Source organism: Sminthopsis crassicaudata, chromosome 6, assembly GCF_048593235.1.
Source record: "Sminthopsis crassicaudata isolate SCR6 chromosome 6, ASM4859323v1, whole genome shotgun sequence".
Taxonomy (NCBI): Eukaryota; Metazoa; Chordata; class Mammalia; order Dasyuromorphia; family Dasyuridae; genus Sminthopsis; species Sminthopsis crassicaudata.
In genome coordinates, this window is record NC_133622.1 from 100,560,570 (window position 1) to 100,587,004 (window position 26,435).

General features: G+C 31.0%; 1 protein-coding gene across 13 annotated transcripts in view; it reads left to right on the forward strand.

Moving 5' to 3' along the window:
- TENM3 (teneurin transmembrane protein 3) overlaps positions 1–26,435 on the forward strand; it is a 3,351,339-nt gene that overhangs the window by 673,936 nt on the left and 2,650,968 nt on the right. For all 13 annotated transcript variants that reach the window (XM_074276236.1, XM_074276245.1, XM_074276241.1 and 10 more), the window contains exon 3: positions 19,928–19,964. The gene's annotated coding sequence lies outside the window, so the exon portion shown is untranslated. The remainder of the gene's footprint in view (positions 1–19,927; positions 19,965–26,435) is intronic.

Below are 26,435 nucleotides of genomic sequence, written 5' to 3' on the forward strand. Positions count from 1 at the left end.
GTTCTATAAATATCATCATCCATTTTCTTCATATCAACATAATTATTGTACCAGAAATAGAATGTTATCTTTTTGCTTTTTATTCTAAGGCTATTATCAACTGGCCAGGTTATGATTTTTAAGATGATTCTTTTAAAAAAATGTTTTTTCCTTTTTTAAAAATTATAATTTGATTCTAATATTTGTGCTACCAATCACTTGTTTGTTTGTAAGATGTAAGTTAACTTATAAATATACAGAGAAAATACTACCAATTAATTACTTTTTTATGTAGGATGAATTAAAAGATATAGCCATATTTTTTCTTTTTTTCTCATCTGAATCGTTTTGTAGACAGTTCAGCTTTTCCTGATTCCCTGATCATTTCAAACTCTTATCTTTTAATGATTATCTCAAATGATTTCTTTTATTTTCAATGGGTTTGAATTTAATTCATTTAACATTTTATCACTAAACTATTTAAGAGGCTGTCAATGAAACAACCAAACCTTTCAATTGTATGGATTCATTTTCCATTTTGTTTCATGTTTAATATCATGATATATCACTCAATGGTCTCCTAAGAGAATGTCTATGAATGTAAATCTAATTTTCTTCTCACCCTAATTTCTTATCCCTATTTTTAGATATGAGTTAATTAATAATTAGTAACTTTGGCACTATCCCTTCACCTGAATTGTGGCAGCCTTGGGAGGAAGACTCAGAAAAACAAAAAAGGTAGTAAGAAATAAAATAGTAGAATCTTTTAGACAGAAAAACATTAAATTTACTTAGACTGTAAAATAGAAAAAATAATTCTGTAGAAAAATCAAGTATGATTCATGACCTACTGCCATGAAGATCAGTTGTCCAAACCTTCCTCTTATGTCACATTGATCCATTAGTAGATAGCTTGATTTTTAAATGAAGAATTAATTATGTTAATTTAAGTAATATTAGAAACAAGCTAGCTTGTCTCAAATTTAGAATTCCAAAAGATTAGATAGTTCACCAGTAATTATATAGCTAGCATATAATAGAGAGAGAAAATGAACTTAGGTATTCTTAATCCTATAGACAAAAAATGCTATATCAGAGATGAGAGTAAACATTTTTTTTTCTTATGGAAAGGGACAGAGAGTAAATAGCTAAGATATCATAGAGCAAAAGGTAAAATCAGAAATACTGAGAAAAAAATATAAAATATTTTATTGGCAAAATTAAAATTTTAATAATACTGAAATAAGTAATAATGTGGAGAAAGAAATGGACAAGCAGTCCAATATTTTTGCAAAGAAAATACTAAATAAAATCATGGAAATTTGGACATCACCAAAAACAATTGAATGACAACAAAAAAATAAATAAAAAAATACATGGATAGGTACTGTTGAATACTGGCATAAGTTCACTTTTTTCCTACTTATTTTCTCAAAATTGGTTTGCATTAGGATAAAAAAAATGTGATATGGCACTATACATGACAATAAAAACATTATCAAATTATTATTAAGTAGCATTGCAAGGCATTAAGAATATATGTTATTTCTCTTACAACCACCCAACTTTGCTACTATAGTTACATATAGTGTGTAAAAGAATGAGCATGACTGGACATTGAAATTTGATTTTCATATGAGTATAATTTTTATATGTAATTAAATATTATTCTTTTGATAATTTTTTTCAAATGGAAAAAAAAAAAAAAACAGATCACAATCTATAAAAACAGGTAGTTTGCTAGATTTGATCCAGGAAATTTGCTGACCCCTGTGCTATGTACCACACTACTTCATTAGTAGCTACTATACTTACCTAGTTGTGGAGGCTGACACAAAATTGTATGATTTTTAAAAATGAAAAAAAAAGTTCATATGTCACTGCATGTTAATTGCTTTTCTAGATCTTATTAAAATGGTATGTGAAAGCAGCCATTTGATTTTTTGACTCATTATTGGAGTATCTTTAGGAAAAAATTAGTAACAAATGCTAAAGTATCAAAATTCTTATGTTTCACCTCCATTTCAGAAATGGCTATATTTGGAATAGACAACTTAGTTAAAATAATTAGCAATTGTTTTTCATGTCTTTATTCAGGGAAGATTGATGATCTTGAAAAACTGTCACTGAGCATATTCCTGGGGTTCTGTCATGAACAACTCATGTCAAGAGTAATATAAGGAGATGGTATGTTAGCATGTAAAAAGGAAGTAGTGATAGAATGGTTATATCATTTGCATAATCTGAATCAAAGAAAATAGAAAAGACTTTAAAAACAGGATATATAATAACTTCAAAAATGACAAAGCACTGAAAAATAAGATAATAAAAGCCAAATAAGATGACCAAAAAAAGTTCCTGATTACTTTTTTTTTTTCTTTTCCTTCACTGAAATAGAAAACCAAGCTAGGAGATGTTAAAATTTTCTTAAAGTACTCTAGTCAATAATTCACTATCTTATTGTACCTCCATTTACCTATATATTTAAGGTAATTTCTTATTTGGAACAGGTCCATTCATTTACTTGTACATTGGAGATCTATGAAGTATGCATTTTGAATTTACACTCATGTAATTCATATATTCATTAAAACTCTATCTATACTCTCAGTATTCATACAGTTTCAGATGCAGTTGTTATCTACTTCAAAAATTGAATATTAGACTGAAAAATACTGATTAAAATAGATAATAGGGAATTTAAACCTAAGATAGTACCCAACTGCCCTCAAATAGTATGAGATTATGATCACATGATGAACTTTATTAGAGTACAACAAAAGAATTATAAAATGGATTGTGCTACTGGTGATCTTTGAAAAATTCTACACAATAGGTGAGGATAGTATCCTGACATCAAAAATAGTGAAGGTGAATTTTTCAAACTACAGGTTGGTTAGTTTAATGTACAACCCTGACAAAATTCTAGAAAATACCTTTAAAAGATGAATTTGGAAATAGTGGCTGTGAATTCTTTGAATGGGAATCAAGGGTCATAGCAAATAACTTTGTATCTTCAAGAACAAGTCATCTCAATTTAACTACACTTTTAATAGGAATGTAAAGTGGCAATACAGGAAAAGTCATTTACATGTTAAATTTGGAATTCAGCAAGGCAAGCAAGAAAACAATTTTATTCTGGACATTGACATAGCTGGCCACTATTTGAAAATTTGTTATCAGTGTTTTAAAATGTCTTACTTGCAAAAATAGTATTTTCCTCTTGGTTATTTTTGCATGCAAATTTCTAGATCAAATTACTCACATGAATAAGATGAGGAAATGCAGGTTAGATACTTGTGATTAAGGAGATTTCTAAGTACTTGAGTTATTGAATTTAGGGAATAGTGATTAGGAAAATCTAGTTTCTCATTCTGTTTTAGAAACTTATTAGGTGCTCAACCCCCCAAAAGTTACCTAAACTCTCTATGCCCTCATTTCCCCAACTGTAAAACTCAGCATTAATACAAGGATCAAATGAAACTGCTTTTCCCTCCTTAACTTCACATACTGGCATCTCTAACTTCCTTAAATTCCAAACCAAAATCTCCCCTTTTACAGGAAAAAATATTCTCAACTCTTCCTAATTCTACTGTCTAACTGCTGTTACTTATTTCCTTTTTATCATGTATATAGCTTGCTTTGCTTATATTTGTTTTCATGATGTTTCCCCCAGTTGATTGCAAATTCCTCGATGGAAGGGGTTTTACTAGTTTTTGTTTTCCCTATGCTTAGCACAGTGTCTAGCACATACAAGTTTAATGAATATTTATTAATATGTCTGCACAGATATAAGTGTGTGTGTGCATGTGTTCATATGAAATTTACAAGTGTTAAACTTTATTTATGAATGCAAACTAGCCATAATAGAAGAAAATTTCTAATGTAGCTTTAATGGGATTGTTCTTTGATCAACCCTTTTTTCAATAATTTAAATAAATATACAACTGGAATATCTATCAACTTTTCAAATAACATTATGATTAATGATGAAAGCTGATAATTTTTGTGGGGTAGTGAGGCCGGGGTATTATTTAGGGAAAAACAAAGCTTAAAGGACAGAGTTTTGAAGGATAATTATATAGTATAATGGGATGATAATGCCATAGTCATATATTCCAGGACAAAATTCTTTAATTTCATTCCTCTTAGGCACATTGGACTAAGTAATACAATAAGCTTAGCTGAATTTATACAAGCTAGCATTCATATTAGTTGAATTCCACACTGCTTTGTTTTGTTTAATTTTTATTATAAGTTAAGATTAACTTAGTTCATGTATATAGTCTGAGAGTACACATACATGGAAATGGTTGAAGCTGAAATATCTGGGTCTTCTTTGTCTTTATGCATATAATGACTTGAACCCAACAGGCACTATAATATACCTGCAAATTCAATTAATTGGTTGCACTGGGAATTTGCCATCTTTTTGCTTTATGAGAGATCTCCAAGGCTGAATTAAAAAAAAAAAAAAAAAAAAAAAAAAAAGGTGATTTTAATGTATTTTGGTCATATAGAATGTTTATCCAGTGGTCAACAAGTATTTATTATTGAGTGTTTATTATGTGTCAGGCAGCCTAGAATAGAAATGAGATGCAGAAATATAACTATTCAACACTTCATTGTAATGGATAAAAGGATAGATTTATATTTGAATCCCACCTTTGAAAACTGGATGGGTAGGCCTGAGCCTCAATGTGTTAAACAGAATTTGTAATTCCTATAATCTTTATCTGGCAGGGATGTAGGGATCAAACAATATACATAATGTATTTAGAATACTTTGCCAACTTTAAAGTGTTTTTAAGTTTTGATTTCTGCTACATTTTCCTCCCAATGGAAATAGATAGAATAAAAGCTTTTGGTGATATTGATGCCAGATAATGGGCATTGCAACTCATTGCAACATAGAACATTTATCTTAAACACTGAAAAACTAATCCATGTTTTAAATTTTGGTATTAGTGTTTAAAGATGTCAGTGTTAATTTTGTTTTCTTGCAAAGTCTTTTTTCTTTTTCCTTAGTTATCTTGAATCAAATATCTTGATCAAATTTTAAGTCTGAAGATTGCCTAAAACTCAAATTTATAAGGTAAAGTGAGGATAGTGGAAGGGGTAAGCATCTTGGTATAAAAAAGTGACTATAGCTAGAGTATAATTTCTGAAATTGCAGTCTGCCTGAAGCAATCCACCAGAGGTTAATTTTTCAATTCAATGGTCAATTTCTCTCCAATATGTTCTCACCTTTAGGATATATTTTGATTTTAAACAAGCAAGAATTTGCTGTCTCATAAGAGCTCAACTTTAATTCAGAAGCTATTTTTCCTTTGCTTTTGAAAGAGATGTTTATCTGACAAGCAATTTTTTTCATTCAAAAATTTAACAAACATTCATTAAATCATACAGACTATTGTGCTTAAGTATTATGCTGGGTAGTATGTAGACAAAGATGAAAAACATCATGGTATCTGACCTCAAGAAGCATATGAATCATTCTAAGTTCAGAAACATGAAATAATTAACTAGAATGATTATTATCCAGGTCAATTTGATAACATTTATATAATTTATATCACTTTTCCAGATATATCAATCTCAGATAGCTGCATTAGAGTCATTCCACCAGTTTTAAGCCAAATAAGCAAACAATTAATATGCTGTATAGATAACTCATAACACCTTTAATGTGGATATATTGTAATTAGAGGTATAGGTGCTTGAAATACACTATGAATACTATATCGTTGTCAACATAGAGAAACAACTTTATTGGTGTGTCTCATGGTTCTGTCCTTTATCATGTTTTGTTCACAATGTTTTTTTTTTTTTTAATATGTTATAGATGGCATGCTATAAAGTGGTGCTGAGGGGAGGGCTAATATGACAAGCTATAGGTTCAAAATTCAAAATCCACAGGGCTAAAATAAAGATGACTTTGGCATTTCAATACTCTAATATATCAATAAATTCCTGTTTTCAGTCATTGTATTTTGTGGTGCAAATAGCAATCCACTCATAATTTTCATTCTGGAAATTATTTAACTGTGTCCTTTGGTAATTCCTTTATGGAACATCTAGCTCTATCTTCTTGCAGTATTTTAAATGAGCATCTCCTCTCTCTTCCCTTTGCTAATTAATGTTACTTGGGCAAATGAAAACCTTCACTTATGTTCTGAAAATCAATCTGACAAAAAGAAATTGGGACACATTTGACTTAACAAGAAGAAAAAGGATAAAAAGCTGAGGTGAGATATAATATAATAATAAAAATTCTAAATATACATATAAAATAAGAAATAACTAGGTGAAATATGATTTGAGAATCATCTAGGTATTGTATAGGATCCAAGCCAAAAGGCGAATTGGAAAGAAATAAGAGGGAAAATTTAAGTGTAAGCATTTACAATCTTTGTTTTTCAATATTTTCAATATTAATAGAGAATGATTTTGTTTGTCTTATTCTTGGTTAACAGAAACAATTTGAAAAAGCAATGGATTTGTGAGCACACTCCTAGCTAAACTCAAGTCTTGGCTTGTCTGTTTCATTTTACTCCCCTGTAAGTGATAAACTTTTTTTCCCCTCTTTTTCATAAAAAAGCTGATGTAATCATGAATGAGCAAATTATTTTTTAATTGAAGAACATTACAAAATGTTTTGGCTATGGTCATTGGTGTTAGTCTTTAGTATCCAATCACAGGGCATATATTCTTTGTATTTATTCTGCATGTTGAGGTGCTGTGTGGCTTTCTAGAATCATTTTCATCAAGCAAAAGAATGACTTAAGGTTAAAAAATATCCCTCATGATATTTAGATTGTAAGATTCTTATATGTGATGTGCCAACAGAAAAGTTAATTAAAAAATGACAGGATTTAAAAAAAAAAATCTCTTTTCAAAGAAGATCATTAAACAAAATAGCAACAGCAGGGGGCTGATCAGAAAAGTCAGATTCAGAGTCCATAGGAGTCAAACCGTGATTATAAGAGCCATAATAAAACATACTCCTCTAAATATACTTGAAAATGATCAAAGAATTTCTACAGTACTGTTTTCAATTTTATGTACTAATTTTTTAAACATATGGCAAGAGGAGAGTGAATGATGGATTTGGGAACTAAGTCATATACATTATAGGTACCTAGAGATATTTAGCATAAGGAAAATAATTTCAGTCTTCATATATTTGAAAAGCTTTTCTGTGGAAGAAAGAATGGGGGTGTTCCTTTTGTACCAGAAGGCACAGCTAAGACCAATACATTAAGGTTATAAAGAGGTAGATTATAGCTCACTGTTAAGAAATAAGCCTCCAGCAGTATAGTTAAAGAAACTAAAAGCCAGTAGTTTAAGACTTTCACATAATATTTTGAGTTGTATATACATGTGTATAGTGCAATTATTAAGCAAATATTACATATCCATTTAGCACAGATTTTGAAGCAAGGATCTTTGTTGTAAGAAATTGGAATCTATCTCAACACATATTTTAGAATTCACATACTTGATTTGTCAACAGACAAAAAATTAAATGATCGAAGCAAATCTACCATAAGTAATTACATGTTACTATTCTAACATTCTATGGACTCGTACCCTTGTAGCCTTTGACAAGTCTTTTTTGCTCCCTCAAATTCCTATAAAATGAAGGGATTAAATAATGTCTGAATTTTTTTCCAACTCAAAATCCTGTGACTTTATTGATCTAATTTACTTCATGTTAGAAAACATTTCTTAACTTTATAATTAAAATTTGTTTGAAACAATTAAATAGCCTTATGAGGCCAAATATTTTGACACATGAAGAAGTAATTATGCCCACCTTTCCCTTTGCTAAATACACATAACAATCCTGAAGGCCAAATTAGATGAGAAATACTTTAAAAAGGGCATTTTAGTTCTCTACTTCATTCCACAATTGAACTCTTTATATTTCCTTTGGGCCCCTTTTGATTTAATAACTTATATTGGGGTATTAAATATGAATAGTTTGATATATATATATATATAAACGATGTCCCTTTATGACATTAAATTATTAAATGTATTATATCAATATTAAAGGACCCCTTTCTTTATGAGGCAACACAGATCACAATAACAATCAAGATTTCAAAGCAAGTCTCTTGGCTTATTAAATCACTTTTATACTTAACATATAAAATATATGTTTCTTACCATCTATCTACTCAAAATCATTTTATAGAAATTAGCATCAATTCAACTTTTTAGGCAGGTTTGATTTTGTAGGCAGCATTTGTGTTCATGCATAGGGATAAGGTACTGCACTGAGGGTCAGACTTATATTTATAACCAGCTTTTAAAATTACTGCTGGGTGACCCTAGAAATATACATTATTTCTCTTAATGTCATTTCTAAAAGAAAGAATATGATATATATATATATATATATATATATATATATTGCCTACATCATAGATTTGCTGTGGAGATTAAAATGAAATGATGAAATAAGGTGCTTTATAAACATGAAATCATATAACTATTATTATTGTCATTTCAATAGAAAATGGGCATTTCTTCTCTGCCTTCATTTCTTTAAATATTTCATTCTATTAGAAGAATATTTTATGGAAAATGGAGAGATAGGAGAGATAAGTAAGTCGTAAAAAGGATAGCTAGATCAATGATGCAGATTGTGTGCTACACTGATAAGAATTTTTTATTCCGTGTCATAGGATGCCCAATGGAATTTCTGTTCTACCACTAACTAGCTCTCTGTCCTAATGTCTTAATGTGTAATCATTCAGTTTCTTTTGGTATTAGTTGCTTTATCTCTAAAGTGAAGAAGTTGGGTTATATGACCTCTATAGTACTTTTTAGCTCCAATTCTTTGATCCTTTGTACATAGGAATATCATGATAAGTAAGAGAGAATATTTTTCTTTCTTTCAATTTATGCATACAATTAAAAATATATTTGCCCTAAGTAATTTAAACAATTTTTTGTTGTCACATTGTCCTGCTAAAAATAGTGATATTATATAATATTCTATGATTTACAAATGTGTCCTATATTTTCCAGGAGAAGTAATGATAGATTTTAAGTATAACGTCTGGCCTCAATAATCTCCCCAAAGTAAATTTTCTCATAAGGCTTGGCAGAGCATGAATTTACAGAGTTAATATTAATATGCATGATTGAATCTTGTAGAACTAGAAGTAAAAAATCATGGTGAAAGTTGTGGTTCTTTCATTGCTGTTGTTCATCCTTTCTACAAAGAAGACAATGATATCATAACGTTGTGGGAAAAGTGTGTTTAGCTATGAGTAATCAGCCTGGTAAGAGCTCAAAAGATTCTGTCATAAGTCAGGGACAAATAGTCCATTTGAGTATTTGGGACAAACATGTTCTCTAGATTTGTGCATCACATTTTTCCTTTGTGCTACTGTGATGCTGTTTTGCTCACAGAGCATAGCATTTATTTGGGCGTGACATTTTGTTTTTTGTTTTTCATAGAAGTACTTGGGTTCAATGATAGCAAATGGCTTGTCTAAAGACATAACTTGTCTATGTCTCAACCAACAAATTGTCTTTTTCAAAGGAAAAAAAAATGTTAGTCCTAATAATCATACATTCATTTACAATGGCACAAGGTCTTTTTTATTCTTCTTTTCTTCCAAATTGGACTAGTGATTTAATTTGTGAAGGAAATTTCTAGTGAAAAACTTTCTCTAACCAATGCATATTAGTGCCAGTCATACAATTGTAATCTTAGAATTGCTTGGGTCCCTGGGGGGTGTTAAGCAACTTTTTTGGGGATCATACTGACAATTTTTGTGACAGGCAGAATTTGAACCAGTTTTTTTGACTCCAAGGCCAGCTTTCTATATAATATGACAAAGTGATTCTAATATCATAGTTCAAAAAATACCATAGTTGAGGTAATTGTTAAAATAATTTTGTTAAAGATCCAATTTTTGAAAGCATGGAGGCTTTATTTGGGTCAATTTCTTTGGGTCAGTGAAGAAAGATGTTATATATCAGTACAAGGGAAAATAGTTATATTTGAAGCTTTTGTTTTTTTCAAAAGTACAGCTCTTAAAATTTGAATTAAAATATAAATATCTAATGAAGGTTTGGGGAGGTCATTATTGATTTTTCTCTCAAGATTCATTTCCTCTCAGATAAGATACTAAGGTTGACTGCTGCATAGAATAGAGACCCCCAATTTATGTAGGCATCTTTATGGAAATAACCAGAAGCTTAGAGTATCATTTCTTCTTCACCTTATATCTATAACACACCCTTGGTACTTTAGTCAAATGTTTTGGCATCTATAAATCTTCATCATGTTGTCATATTCACAGTTAGAAAGTAGTTGATGGGAAAGGAGCCAACTACTTGAAACACTAACAAAATAGAATCAGAAGCAGCAGAAGCAGAGCAGCAAAAACAAGAAGAACAAAAAATTAGAAAGAGAGAAAGAAAGAACATCATCTAATTCCAGGATTATTCATTGGATATGCTATTTGTGAAAGCATTTAGTTTAGTTTCTGAGACAGTAATTCTAACTTTAATAGTCAGTCTGAAATCCATCTTCAAGAAGGTATGACAATGAAAAAACCCATAATAAGAGTTGTATGCAGAGCAAAGAGCTGAGAGAAACAAAAGTGCATATTTTCAATCATTTATATTTTATCGATGTCACCTTTAATTAAATGGACATTGAACTACTCATGTCAATGCCATAAATTTTTGGCAATCATACATTAGTTACATTAGACACCAATCATTTTTCTCCTTCCTTTAAAATGAATTGCAAGAATTTTGCAGACTGAGTTTAAATTCCTCTTTTCATATGGTTCTTATTTTTCTTCTGTTTCATAGTGAGAAAAATGATATTTTATATTAAAACTTTTACATTTCCTCACTTACAAAATATTTTGGATGCAAAATTGTTTTAGCCAAATAAATATTGAAAAGTTGGTCTACAAAAGTTACAGCACACAGACTGTGCAAGAATGTGAGGCTTACAGTTGATTATTTTTTTCCTTAAAAAGGTTGTATCTTTGTCAAATTTAGATTAATATAATACTAAGAGAGTAAAAACATTATTTTAATTATATGATTTCCCCTTCTGGCCCGCCTCCCTAGCAGATGCTACTCATAAAGTGTTAGGCTTTCATCTTGCTGCACAACTCTGTTTAATATATTCATCTAACTATAAGAAAGCTGCACAATCATATCATCACTGTGTAGATGCATATTACAATAAAAATAGCCCCTGTTGCTACTACTGAGTTCATGTCAATTAGGCACATTCATTTCAAATTTTGTTGCAAATTTTATATTTTTTTGCAAAAAGAAAAGGAAAATAGGATCTTTTCAGTATTTCTGTAAGTTTTGTTTGTTTTTCAGTTTATGTAGCATTTTTTTTTTAATGCTGGCACAATTGCAAGTAGAAGAAGCAACCTTCATATTCAAAGAGATGTACCACTATTATATTCAAAGAGATGTACCTATATCATCTTAAGAAATGGTTCTAGTTGTGTGGGTTTTGAAATATCCAAGAACCCATTAAAAAGAAAATTAAGGGCTTGATTCTCATTCCAGAGACACCAGAAATGACTTAGAAAGTCAACAGGAAAGGATCAGAACACAGCATGCAATCCCAGTGCAAACCTCACTAAACCAGCCTAAGTCTCCTTCCTCGTCTCCAAACCAGCAAATCCAGAAAACTCAGAATGAGTCTAGGGGCCTTTGAATCAGCAGTACCATTAGTGGTTTTTAGATCTCTCAAGCCAGAAACACCAAAGGCAGTTTTGAAGATCAGAAGGAAAGGCTTGTCAATAGGTTATGAGGGCCTTGGGGAAACCAGATATCCAAGAATGGGTGTGTGTGTGCAATGATGGCTGCCATAACTTTTAGAGGTCTTACCTCAAAAGGTCTCCTTTCTAGCACTGAGGAAGAACTCTTGCTTTGAGACATTAGAACTTACAGCTAGATTGGGGCAGGGATCCTCTTCACAATTCAAATGTAGAAAAGAGTTTCTGGTAAGTTCTCTAGAAGGATCTCTGAAAACAACCGCAAAAAAACCCTGAAGCTTGGAAACTTCTACCCTCTACTCTGGAAACAGAGCCCTACTATATTAAAGTATTAAAAACCAAGTAACAGGCTAGGAAAATGAGTAGATTATAGAAAAAATTTCTGGCCATTAAAAGTTGCTATGGTCACAAGGAAGCTCAAAACCCATATTCAGAAAAAGATAAAGTCAAAGTTTACAGCTAAAGCCTCCAAAAAAAAAAAAAAAAAAAAAAAAAAAGAATTGGTCTCAGGCCTTGGAGGAACTCAAAGGGGATTTTGAAAATCAAGTAAGAGAGACAGAGGAGAAATTAGGAAGAAAAGAGAGAGTGGTATAAAAAATGTAAAAGTTTGTTAAAAGGAGAAGAATGTCTTAAAAAGCAAAATTGGTCAATAGGAAAGGAGGTACAAAAGCTCACTGAGGAAAATAATTCCTTAAAAATTGGAACTGAGCAAATAGAAGCTAAGGACTTTATGAGAAATCAAAAAACAATTCCAGTGTAGTGGAGCCATAGTTGGGAAAAAAAACAATGTTTAGCAGCTTCCACATTAAAGGAAAAGAGGACTTGGAATATTATATTCCAGGGAGCAATGGAACTAGGATTATAACCAAGAATTATCTAACCAACAAAAATCAATATAATCCTTCAGGAGAAAAGGTGGAAATTCAACAAAATCTTTTAAACATTTGTGATGAAAAGACAAGAGCTGAATGGACAATTTGATTTTCAAAAATAGGACTCAGGAGAAGCCTAAGGAAAGGGTATCATAAGCTACTTAATAAGGTTTATCTGTTTACATTCCTATGTAGAAAGATGATGCTTGTAACTCATAAGAACTTTCTCATTATTGTAGTAGTTAGAAGGAGTATGTATTGATAGAGGGCACATGTGTGAGTTGAATATGAAGGAATAATATTTTAAAAATAAAATGTGAATGATTTTGCTATTCTCAGCAATTCAACTGATCCATGACTAGTCTGAATGACATGATGAAAAATGCTATCCATACCCAGAAAAAGAACTTTTTGTATCTAATTACAAATTGAAGCCTACTCTATGTTTTCTTTTACAACAGGTCTTTTATAGAAATGTTTTGCACATTTTTAAAGGGAGGGAAGGTGGGAAAGAAGGGAAAGAATCAAAGTTTTAAAAACAAATATTTTAAAAATGCTTTAAATGTAATAGGGAAAGTAAAAATATTCAACTAAAAAAAGAAAGACATCAAAATAGAAATAAACAAAACATAAAGGCCTCATTGAGTATATCATTGGAGCATGCTTATTATTTGGTATTCTTCCTTTGACCTTCATAAATTTATCAAAACATTTTGTGAATCCATTCCCATTTTATGTTTCCTTTCCATCCTACCTTCTTAAGTTTATATGTATATTCTATATATATATATATATATATATATTCTCTACATATATACATATATATATTTGAATTTAAAGTTTTTTGAGGTTTAAAAATCACTTTATAATCATATTTTCATTTTATCATCATCATATTCCATCCTATGAAATTGCATGCACACAATACACACATAGATACAATGCATACACTATTAGGTAGATGTTATTATTATTCTTATTTTACTTATGAGGAAATTAATAAATGTTTAATGACTTGCTTAGGATCACATGGGTAACTGTGGATTTTCTTGTTTCCCTTCCCATTCCTTCTCAGTCTTAGCTGAAATTTTAACTCAGTTCTTTATGACTTCAGGATTCTTTCCACTATGCTATCTAGCCATGCTATTTGATCAGATGGAAGCTTAGCAACAACCTCATCATCCTTTGACCATTGAGAACTTCTTGATAAACACCAGCCCTCCCATTTTATATACAAGTTGACTGAGGGTCTCAGAATTAAGTTCCTCTCTCCTGCCCCAAATCTATGGCACTTATCATTTTGTGCTTTTATTATGTGCTTTTTCAGCAATTATTTTTTCAGGTTTTAGAGTCACATTGGTTTGTTGCTGAGTGACCATTCTTACTCATTCCTTAGTAGATTGTGGATTGTTAGATAATTCCTATTTTGATGCAACCCATATAATTAATTGATTTATACAAATCTCAGTATTGAAGCAAACTATTATTTTATAGTTTTTCAATATATTTTAATAATACCTGGAATTTGCTTAATGAAAAAAGAAAAAAAACTACAATAACAGCCAACATTTATTGTTATAAAATTGCTATATATATATATGTATGCATATATATATATATATAATTCTCATCACAAATTTTAGATGGTTAGTCCAATGTTATTGCCATTTTATACTTTTTTTTGCCTCTGAGGCAATTGGGGTTAAGTGACCTGCTAGTCACACAGCTAGGAATATTAAGTATCTATCTGAAGCCGAATTTGAAATCAGGTCCTCCCAACTTCAGGGCCAGCACTCTATTGACTACACCATCTAGATGCCCCACCATTTTATACTTTAAAAATATGTTTCTGAGAAAATACCCCCTTGACATTTTTATATATCTCTTACAATTTTGCATTTGTATTTTACAACTTCTACTCAGAGCTATGATGTAATCCCAGCTCTTATTTTTATTGTTTCCATCACATCTCAAGCCAATACCTGCTACTATAAAAAGAAATCAGTTGTGTAAACAAATTGAACAAATGTTTTTTGTGTTATATATACACATATGCATATATATGCACTCAACACACACACACATACATATATATATATATATATATATACACACACATAAACACCCACGATATATACATATATGTATGTACATCTGTGTATATGTCTGTGTATATTTATATATTTATACATAATACACACATACATACATAATACATACATAATACATATACTTCTTGTTAATGTCTAGATCTAACGATTTCACTACTCTGTAGAAAAAAAACAAAACCTTCATTTGGTCACACTGGTTATGGGACATTCAATATTTTTCACAGTTTATCTTCCTTCCAACCTAATTTCTGCCTTATATAGAAAATACAACATGGCAAGGTAACTAAGGTGCTGGAGTTGGAGTAAAGAAGAGGCAGTTCTGCTTTTGTCACTTGCTTTGTGTGTGGTCAAATCATAGCCTGCCTAAACCTATTTTTATATTTGTGGACTATATAAATAATAACATCCCCATCTAAAGTGTGTGAGGATCAAATGCAATATAAAAAGTGTTTTGCAGACCCTAAAATGACAATAAATGTCAGGTCTCAGCCTCCAAGACCAGCTGTTATAACCAAAATATATTAACAGCAGTTTTTTTTTTTTTTTTAATGGCTTTACATTGTCCTTGTCTATTTGTGCATGTTTTATACCCATGACTAGAATGAGTATCTGACTCATCTTTACGTCAAGAAAATCATCCTTTCTTTCAAGGTCTAAAGCACCATTTTTTTCCAAATCAGCCTAGATCAAAGTGATCACTCCTTTAAATATAGCTATGCGCCCCAGATTAGACTGCTTTTGAGAAATGAATCCTATCTTGAGCAGAAAGAAACAAAAGAAGCATCCTGGCTAAGACAAAGTATTTATTCAACACCAAGATCTTGCTTGTTACTATTTCTACACTCTTATTATATATTTGTAACCAGGTGCTACCAATATTCCTGACATTAAGATTAGAATGGTCCTGCTTAATTTTATATAGAATTGTAATTCAATGGACCTGAGGGTGACTATTTGCCTGAAAAAATTCTGTAATCTTTAAAACAAATATTTCCTAATTTTATTTCATTATCTCTTTGTTTGTTTTGCTTAATTCTCATTTGAGGGTATCATTATATAAGTGTATGCAGAAACACACATGTTGATTCATTTATTTAACTAATATTAAACCGATGCCTATATTAAGGAAAGCATAATACTAGAACTCATGTAGTCAATAAGAGTGCCATAATTCCCTTTCTTTAGGAATTTAAAAATATCTGATAATAATCTGATGGTAAGAGCCTAAACTCCTACCATTAAAGATTAAAGGACAAAAATACTATCCATAAAATTCTTAAGCCCATGGCTATATATATTTTTTTCTTATTCTTAGGCAAATTCTGGATAAGCTATTTGTCAGATAACTTGAGTTTTATATTGGTGAGGTATGATTATACACAATACTTAATATCAGCATAAGGGAATATAATCAATATTACTTAATAATTATTAAATCATTAAATGCAGAAATCATTGCCCTGATTTGAGTTTATGCCATAGCTAAAAGTATTTAATAAATACTTGATTAATTTTGTAACTTTTTAATTCAAATTAATGTGGATTTTTACATCTATGAAACTTTACAAAAAATCTGTAAGTTGATTTATTGTTTTATACAATACACAATTAAACATGTCTCTTTCCTTCAGTAACTTTACTGATAAGCAATGTTTCTGTTCTCTGTGATGCATGATGAATTCATTTCCATCCCTTGTTAAAATTCAAGCATTCAGATGAATAAACTAACATGTCTCTACATACTAGAGTGGAAGAAGATAGAAACCTAGAAAATAAATTACCCTAACAATTTATTTTGGCAGAATCATGGCCCATTTCCAGCAAAGAGTAAAATCGACATTATGTGACATGCTCTCAACTCAGATAATTTTTTAAATTTCGGTGATGATTAACAATCCAAGTAAATCAGAATGTACACAATTTAAGGGTATACAGATAATGAAAGTCAAGCTTTCATTTCCCCTTTTTATCAAAATAAATGTGTTCCGTTATTTAAATCTTCAAAGAATCTTGTTAATTTTCAACAAGACTTTTGACTGAATATATTCAGTGGCAATGGATTCACATAACAGCCATGAAATGCACAAATAAAAATTTACATTAAAAGAACATTAGAGGCCTGACTGGAACCAAAAGAGATGAAAAAATAATTCAGATTCAAATGTTTCATTATGTAACCTACTACATTTTAAGAGCCATCTGTTCTCTGTTCATACTCCATATCTAGTATCATCTATAATAGAAGTAGATATGGTTTTTAATCCTCAAATTAAGTGGAGTCATTACAGAATATTGAGACAAAAGCATAGATCCTTTTTGATCATTCCATGCAATAAGATAGTTGGCTAAGTATAATTCGAGGGCAATATGGTATAATAAGTAGACAAGCAAACTAAGAGACTGTGCTTTGGGCCATTGTCTCTAGTTACTAGCCATTTTTCCTTAAACAAATAATTTCATTTCTCAAGACCCCAGTTTAATTATAAATTCAATGGGACAAATGGATGAGATGATTTCTAAGTCATATTTATTCCATGGACAACTCTGAGCTTCTGAGTATTCAAATGGCATTAGTATTTAATGACAGGCTAACTATATGAAAATGCAAAGTTTCTCCCATGAAACACACTTTTGATAAAATCTGATTTTGATAGTATTTCAGAGATGATTTTGCAGATGTGAAGAAATATAGGTGCTTTAAAGTTAAATAATTGGGCATCATAAATCAAGTCAGAAGAACAATGTACTGTGACACAGAAAATTTAAATTCTGATACTCCTACTTATTATGGCCATAATATTGGAAAAAAGTCACCAAATCTTTATGAGCCTATTTTTTAAGATCTAAAATAAAGAGGTTGGGTCAGATGTCTTCTAAGTACTGTCTATTTAATCTGCAACCCTCTAATTATTCATAAAAGTAGAAACTTTATGTTCATGTTAATGTGCAGTCATTCCTACATATAAAGAGTAATCATAGGAGTAAAATTTTAAATCATAAGAAACAATTGAAATGTTTTTAGCCAGAAATCAGAAATGTCTAAAATTTTTTTTTGATATATTGAAAAAGTCTCTAGTCACCTAGAATTTTCTCCATCACTCTCTAAGTTAGCTATCTGCTATATTTTATGAATGGTTGCTTCCTTAAAACACTCCAAAACTCAATTAGACCACCAGTGTCAGCACTTGCTTCTAGTGAGAATAAGTTTGGGAAAGGTGTAGCATATGCTACTTAAATATAATTTCCTTTTAAAGGCCCCTGCGTTTGCCAGACCTTGGAAAGAGGTATTTGATTTAAGGAGTACTGAATAGACCTTATTTGGGGAGAAAAGGAATTGCTCACTGACCACTGGCACCTGAAATTTCAGAAAGAGATTTGCTGTCATTGCTGCTTCTTAAGAGTAGAAAAATGAACTTTGTGATAGTAGTCTGTCTTATTTTTTTTCCTAAATATTCGTTCTTGCTCATTCTCTTTCTTTCTTCCCTCCTTTTTTTCTTTTCTTTCCCCTTCCTTTCCTCTCTCCTTATTTCTTTTTCTCTCTCCTTTCCTTCTCTTTCTCCCTTTCAGTCTCCCTCCCTTCTAGTCTCCTTTTTCTTCCTTGTATTGTATGAAAGGAAGGGAGGGACAAAGTATTTATCCTTGAAATGAAGGTGATATGAAAAAAGCATTATAATTTAAAAAATATAAATCCAACCAATACATAAATACCTCTTTTAAGTATAAAATAGGAAGGCTTTATGAGGTACTAATGCTTTATCACAAATTAATTTATGAGACACTTTTAAAATATTACATAGTAAAGTAACTTATGATATGAGTGTTCTATATGGAGGCAGAAAATTTGGGTTTAATTCCTGCCTTTGTTGTTTATTCCCTGTGCAATATTAAGCAAATTACTTCATCTTATTGTGTCTGATTTTCTGATCCTATATATGAAAGAATGAACATGTAGAAGGAGAATAAATAAAGAGAGAAGTCCAGGAAGTTCTTTTGAAATGAATCTAATGAAGAATGAAAAGACTTTTACCATTGGTTGAAAATGTATTATTGAGGAAATCTAGAAGAATAAAATATTATTTACTAGGCTTGATTTTGAGCCTTGTAACTCATCCGTGTCCACAACTATTGGTAGCTCAGAGAAGCAATGGATGAAGGAGATTAGCAAGAAGCAAAGCTACCATTTTTCTAAGTCTTGACAATTTATTGCTGTAATGAACTTGGATGAATTTATGTCATGCCCTATTTCTATTTACAGATTAATATCCAAATGCAATGCATTTAAGACAGACTTATACGTTATTTGTTTCAAATGTACTGTAATATATCTTCCAAGGTTTGTTGTTTAGCCAATAAAGTCTGATGAGATACAATCAATTGAAAGTAAACATTTCTAATCTACAAGAGGGTTATTTGCATAATGAACATATATCATACTGCTCACATCATGGACATATGTGGTCACTTAGTGTTTCTTACCCTTCTTACACTGACACTGTAAGAGAGTGAAGTCATTAGAGCTTGTGCAGCTACTCCTATTGTCTGCCATCACCCTTGTTGGTGATAGGCAGAAAATATGGCAGTGATGCAATAGAGTTTATGAGAATTAAAATTTATGGGCCTGTTATAGGAAATCATGCTTTCACTCTATAGTATCTCAGTGCTATTTGTGATGCACTGTAAATAAAAGTCTCTCAGTGATGACTTGAATGTACTTCAGAGAAAGAATACAACCAGCACTATAAATAATGCTCTATTGGAATGAACTACATCTCACATTAATAACTTTCACCTGGAGACATTACATTTTTCATTAGAAAAGAAATCTACTTTGACACCTCACCCTTAAATTTTCTTGCAGAAACTTTTATCCATGCGATTCTTATTCAAGTGAATGAGTGAATTGTGCCCTCATCTGATCACATGACTTGGAGGAGGTGCCCTGGAAAATCTGTTTTTGCTGTCTCATGAAACTCATTAGCTTTCATATTTTCTAGGCACATGCAGTGAAGAGAGAAGCATTTATTTATTGTAATCAAACAGCTTATTTTCATTTTGGCCTAAAAATGAACAAAATTAGGAAAAGTTTTTAGTATCATGAAATTCCACTAAGCACCATAATATATTGTCATTTTTTGCTATTTAAGAATTATAAATAAATGGTTTGTTTTATTTTTAACAGGCTAATTGCTGCTAGAAGTGTGACATTCTTTCTCAAGGTAAGCAAATTTTGAGGTAAATTATATTGAAAATTATCATGGCTTTTGATTCATTGTTTTGAAAAAACTATTTATGTTAAAGCCAAAGAGACTGCCAGTTCTGTTGTTTCAAAACTGGGGATATGTCACATTAATTACTTTGAACTCTAGCTAAATGTTCATGGAGCTGACATTAAAATATATAGGAAAAAACTGGCACATTTTTCTTTTGACTGAGAATAACTAATTAATTTGGCGTTTTCAGAACTACCTGATGAATGGAAGTAAAAAAAAATAAAGAGTGCAATGCTGTCTGATAATAATGTTGGTGATTCAGGATAAAACATTCTAAGGGAAATTATTAACTAAGAATTATTACTTTTTATTTTATTGCTAATTTTTCCAATCTTTGAAATGTATGAAAGTGAACTTATATTCTAACAATGGGGCACTTGGCAACTTCAAAAAATGGCAGCCTGGGAGATGAAAGGTTTATATCTTCATGATCTTACATCAAAGTATAATTCATCTGTTCTAGAACATTATTTGTATTTCTTAAAATGTGCCCCTAGTTTCCAAAAATGGACTATTGCTTGCCATCATAGTGTCGGGATTCTGATGAAATTTAGGAAAAGTTTTGAAGTGTTTTGTGGTTTAACCATGTAGAAATGATCAGGTCACAAATTTCTTTTTTAAGTTAGGTAGTCCCTCAGAAGTTATGGCTATAGCAAAACAAATGAAGTCATTGTCCTTTCCTTCATCCTTGGCATACAATAGTGTACTCCATAAGGGCTAGAGAGATGATCAGTGGGAGCTGAAAGGCTCTTATGAATCCATAAAAAAGGAAATTATTTAATAGGGTTGTTTTTTTTTTTTTTTTGGCAAAAACCAAATGATGCTACAGATGACATCATTAGGTTTGCTTTTAAACCATGTTTACCTCTATAAGATGATAGAATGCTCACTGATTTTCTTTTGTTTGATTGACCATTGTAAATCAGTATTCAGAGATTTCCCATAATCTTGGATTTAATTGATAACTATGCATATCATACGTCATTTTACTGGGATATTAAATTAATTTCTTGAATATGCAGAGGTGATAAGTGGGAATTCAGGCTAGAACTGCTGTGAGAAGGAATTTAATGGGTTCATATTTTATGATGAGTGCAGCTGTGGCCCAATTAGTATATATAACTAATCCTTCAAAATAGTTGCATATATTTGAATTTGTACTATTTGAAGTTATAATTATATAAAATATGATCATAGGTGCAAATTTAAATGAAATGTGCAGTGAAAGATTTTGGATGATACAATTTCCACACTAATCACGACCTATTTGTATAAAAGACAGATTCCAAATCTAAGACAATAGACTGTGTTGAAATTGAAGAAAATCACAGTATTAACAGTCATAATAATAGCTAACATTTATTTTATCCTTATACCTTCCCTATAAGGTTGGTGGTGTTATTATCCCATTTCATAGGTACAAAAACTGAGGTAAAGAGTTCATTGGATTCAGAAAACAAAAAGCACCTTACATATTACTAATCCAAATCCTTTTCTTTTGTATGAAAAGACATTGCAATTTAAAGAATTTGAGTCACTTGCTCAAGGTCACAATGTAGAGAATTTGGGATTCAAATTCAGATTGAAAGAAATCTAGGGCCTCTCTTAGATCATAGTCTAAAGAAAGTAGTATGGTTCAGTAAAAGGAGTACTGGCTCTTGACTCAGAAGCCCTGAGTTTGAACTCCATTCCTGATACATGCTTCATGACACATCACTTAATCTGCCTGGGCCTCAGTTTCCTTACTGATAATTAAAGAGATTACGCTTATGGAGTTATTGATGTCTCAGCTATAGTTCTATAATTTTTGTTACACATAGCTAGTTATAGTCCATCTTTGATTCAAAATCAACTAATTATTAGATTATAGCTATATGAACTTATGGGTTCTCAATAAAATGTCTTGCTGATTTGTATTGTTGAATGTTAGCATATTAAAATGGTATTTAAACCTGAAAATATCATCGACTATACTTGTGCTTACTCCTTTGATATCAATATCATTATTATTTTAATTTTTAAAGTTATCTCTCTACAAATCTTTCCTTCTTCATTTACGCCCTCTCTTTCCCTTCATTCTATCATATCAACTTCTCTCCTGTTTCTAGATTGCTACCTATATAATCTCTTCATTATTCTACATTTTAAACTTTTCTTTGGATGTTCAAATCCATAATAAAAACAAGCTGTATTGTTCTAGAAAGGATAAAAATCTTGATTCATTGGATCCAGATTTACAAGAGACCTGGTTCTGAAATATACCAACTCAGTGACTTTACTCAATCACTTAACCTCTCAATATCACAGAAACTACTTCTAAGGCTATAAGTTTTAAAAAAAGTATCAGATCTTATTAGTAGACAAAATTTTTTTTTCAAATTTAACCACTAACACTTTTGAAATCACAGGCCTAGATCACCACTAAGAAGACTCTGAAAAAACTAGATGAGTTTTATGGAAAGTCACTTCAGTCTTGAACTAAACCTATTCATGCATGCCATACCTAATTCCCTTTTTGGCTCTGTATCTTTGATATGCTATTATATTCTAGTTCTGTTTTTATGGTTGATATTTAATCATATCAAATTTATCCAATTGCAGTGTTCTCCCTACATCTAATAAGACCTGAAGTCTTGTTGATTTTGTCCCAAACAACTCTCTCACATCTATCTCTTTTATTTTTACTATTATCATTTTCATTCATGACTTATGAATTTCTTGCAAGGATAATTTCTAAAGCCTTATTATTTTGTCTCCCCATTTCTTTTCAGTAACAAGTAGTCTTGGTTTTGTTCAGAGAAATAAATGTGAATTTGAAAAAGAAAAGTTAAAAGGAGAGATTAGCTTGTAAGTGATTTTTAAAAAAGTAAAAAGGAAAGAGGAAATTTGCTTGTAAGTGTATGTATAAAACCTGATAGAGAATTTTCTTTTCTAATTGTGGCACTTAAATATATGACATTATTGAAAGTCTGTAAGAAGTAATAAAGAATTTAGGAATCTTATAAAGTATGCCATATTCCTACAGATATTGCCAACTGTGGTAATTTAGAAGGAGCAAATGTTAATATTATTCTCTGAGAAATCTTGCACTGACTTTGAAATGTCATCACAGCCACATTTATATTGTATGAAAATTGATTATATTTATTGTTGTTACATTTTCAACTTATTTAGATTTTTGAACAATTATGATTATGGAATATCAACAACTGGATTTTAGTCCTTTTATTACAATTATATGTTTCAGGCACTGTTCAGATAAGGGAAATAATCCTACATTAATTTATTTTCATAGCCCTGTGCTTGAATCTGATCCTCTTCCTTTCATGAGCACAAAAATTCTTAATCTACATGCTTATTATCCTAGTATGGCACCAGGACAAAAAATCTGTTCAGATCAGTATAAGAAAATTTGTACTTTTTCCTACAAAATTCATTTTTAAAAGTCATTCAATATTTATTAGCAAATAAATAAAATCTTATATTGGAGTTAAATTATAATATCATTTGAAAGAAAATTTAAATCCTCATATGTTAGATTACAATGCATATAATCATTTTATTTTCTTCTTTTCAACATACTGTCCACAGAAAATATTGCATCAGCTGATTTCACTCAAAAAAGGCCTACATTCAAGTCTTACTTCTGACACCTACTGGATATCACCCTGAGCAAGTCATTCAACCTCTTAGTGTCCCCATATAAATTTCCAAGAATAGGTTTTATTATAGATAGTTTCCTTGATGGGAGTTTCTTATAACAATGAAATCAAAGAAGATTTCAGATTTGGAAGGCTATAAAGTAGAAGAATGATTTATCTTTTTTTTTATGTCCCAGAGAACAAGCCAGATTCAACTGGTGGAAGTTTCAAAAATGCCAGTTTAGACTTGATGTCAGGCAAATCCATCTGTCCAAACATAGAATGAGATAGCTCAAGAGTTGTTGGGTTCGCCTTAGCAGAAGTTGAACAATCCTTTGGTGAGGATTGACTGGAAGATTCCTAGCAAATATGCTACAAAGAACACCCAATAAATAGCCTTTATTTTCTCACTACCTACATACTTCTTATTATTCAAAATATGGCTTAGATTTCCATTATTTCTTTTAAAATTAATCATTTAAAAGTTTAATGATCTCCTAATTGATATGTGCAATGATTTTGTTTCTCCCTAGCTTTTCTCCTTACAATATTTAAGAATTAGCATTACATTACAGTATTATAAAAACTAAATTTTTTCCCTTGGCTTCTGTGACACTGAATTACCTTATTTCTCCTATTTCTTTTACAATTCCTTCTCTATCTCTTTCAATGAGTTTTTAATCATACACTTAATGTAGATATTTTCCATTTGCTGTTATGATTGAATTCCATAACATCATCTGTTATCTCTACTCCCATGTATGATCTACTTGCCTCCCAAATCCTCATTTCTCATTCTGGCATTATTCCTGAGTTCCAGATTCACATTCCAAATTGCTTGGTGATCAAGACTCCATGCACTTTTTGATCAGCACCTCACAAAATGTATGTATTATCATCTCCTAATATAGAGAGAAAGATAAATGTTTGTCTATTTATCTATCTATATATTTACATAATATAATATGTGTATGTGTATATTTATGTGTGTACAGATGCATGCTTATACACCCACATAAATGCATACTTTTTACGAATATATGTGTGTATATATACATAATTATATTTATGCATATGTATGTATCATTATTTCTCCATCAAATTTATCTTTATCTGTTGAAAACATTTTCCAAGACACTTATGCTCATAACTTTGGAGTCGTCTTAAACTTTCCTATTGCCATGTCCTCTTCATATCTAATGAGTCTTGAAGTCCTGGTGATTTTGGCTTAAAAACCTCTTACATATATCCCTTAGTTTTCTGCCATCACCATTCTTATTCATGACTTCTCTGGTTCTTATTTGGGTGATTTCCATCACTTATTAATTAGTCTCCTCATTTTTAATCCCTATACTTTTAATTCATATGTGTACATCTGCCAAATTAATCTTCCTAATGCACAGCTCTGGAGACATCAATCTCCTGCTCAGTGGACTTCAACACCTCTCTATTCCCTATGGAATAAATTGAAAATTCACTCTAGTGCTTTCATGATATTTCAAACTACCATTCTATCTTTTCTTCACATGCATTTGAAGGAAAGACATAATAAATTGAGCATAATACATTGGAATAATTGTAGTTTCTTCATATCCAAATACTTCTGTCATTATCTTTATTAGTAATACCCTGATCATCAAGAACCCAATACCCATAAACAACTTAGTTTTTAACTTTTCCCAATGAACCCTTTTCAATATTTGTAGAGTAATTTGATCCAGATTATCATATCTAACCTGCATGCCCAGGGTGACTGAATTGCTGGCTTGCCCTTAATTTTGGTTTTCTGCTCTTGTTTAGTTCATTGAAGGTTTTTGTGATAGAGTAAAGAGTGAAACTGAATCCTCTCTGTGTTCTTGGACTCAGAGACACTGCAACGTCCATCGTTTCCTTGCTTCTTCCATAGGTAGAGCTCCTGCTCCTTTGCAACCTCAAAGTCTTCCCTCTGTGCTGTAGCTCTGGCCTGGGACTAAGTAATGGGCAATAGAGGTGTCACCTAATACCCATTCCTGATCTTAATGCTAGTACAAGAATACCCTGGGATTCCTTTCTGCCCCAGTATTCAGTAGTTAGGTGATGGGCTGTTCCCTGCTGTTGTTGCAACCACAATTCTGTTATTTGAAGCTTCTGCTACTAAAACAATTCACTCCTGGAGAGCCCTAACTCCAGGTTCCATAGACTTGCAGGTCTGCCTTCTTAAGCTATTTTAAGCTGGGAAGGAACTGACTCACTGTAGCTTTTTATTGGCATTCCTGGTTAGAATTTGGTTTGGTTCTCTAAATTGTTTTTTTGTGAGTGATGATGGTGAGAGAACTAAGACAAAACTGCTTACTCTAAAGCCTTGCCATCTTGATTCTGCCCCTACATTTAGATTTCTAAATGACTTATTTTCATCTCTAAATTGTCTAAAACTTCACTATTGATTTTTTAAAACAAAAGAAAACAAAATAGCTCAGACTCTAAACTTTTTTTCTTTCTGTCAATGACACATTTATTCTTCTAATAATAGAGTTCCCATTATCAATATTCCCTAATCCCAGCTTCACTAAGTCCTATTTGATCATGAATGAATATGTGCATATATAATATGTAATACTTGTACATTATGTGACATTTAATTACCATGAATATGAGTATATATATGCATGCATAAAATATAGATATAAATATATTGATGTCATAGTACGTTAAGACCTGTGGGCATGCATACCAAAGTAAGAGTATTTCTGCTTTCTAGGAATTTCCATTCTCTTAGATGAGAAAAATACAGCCCATA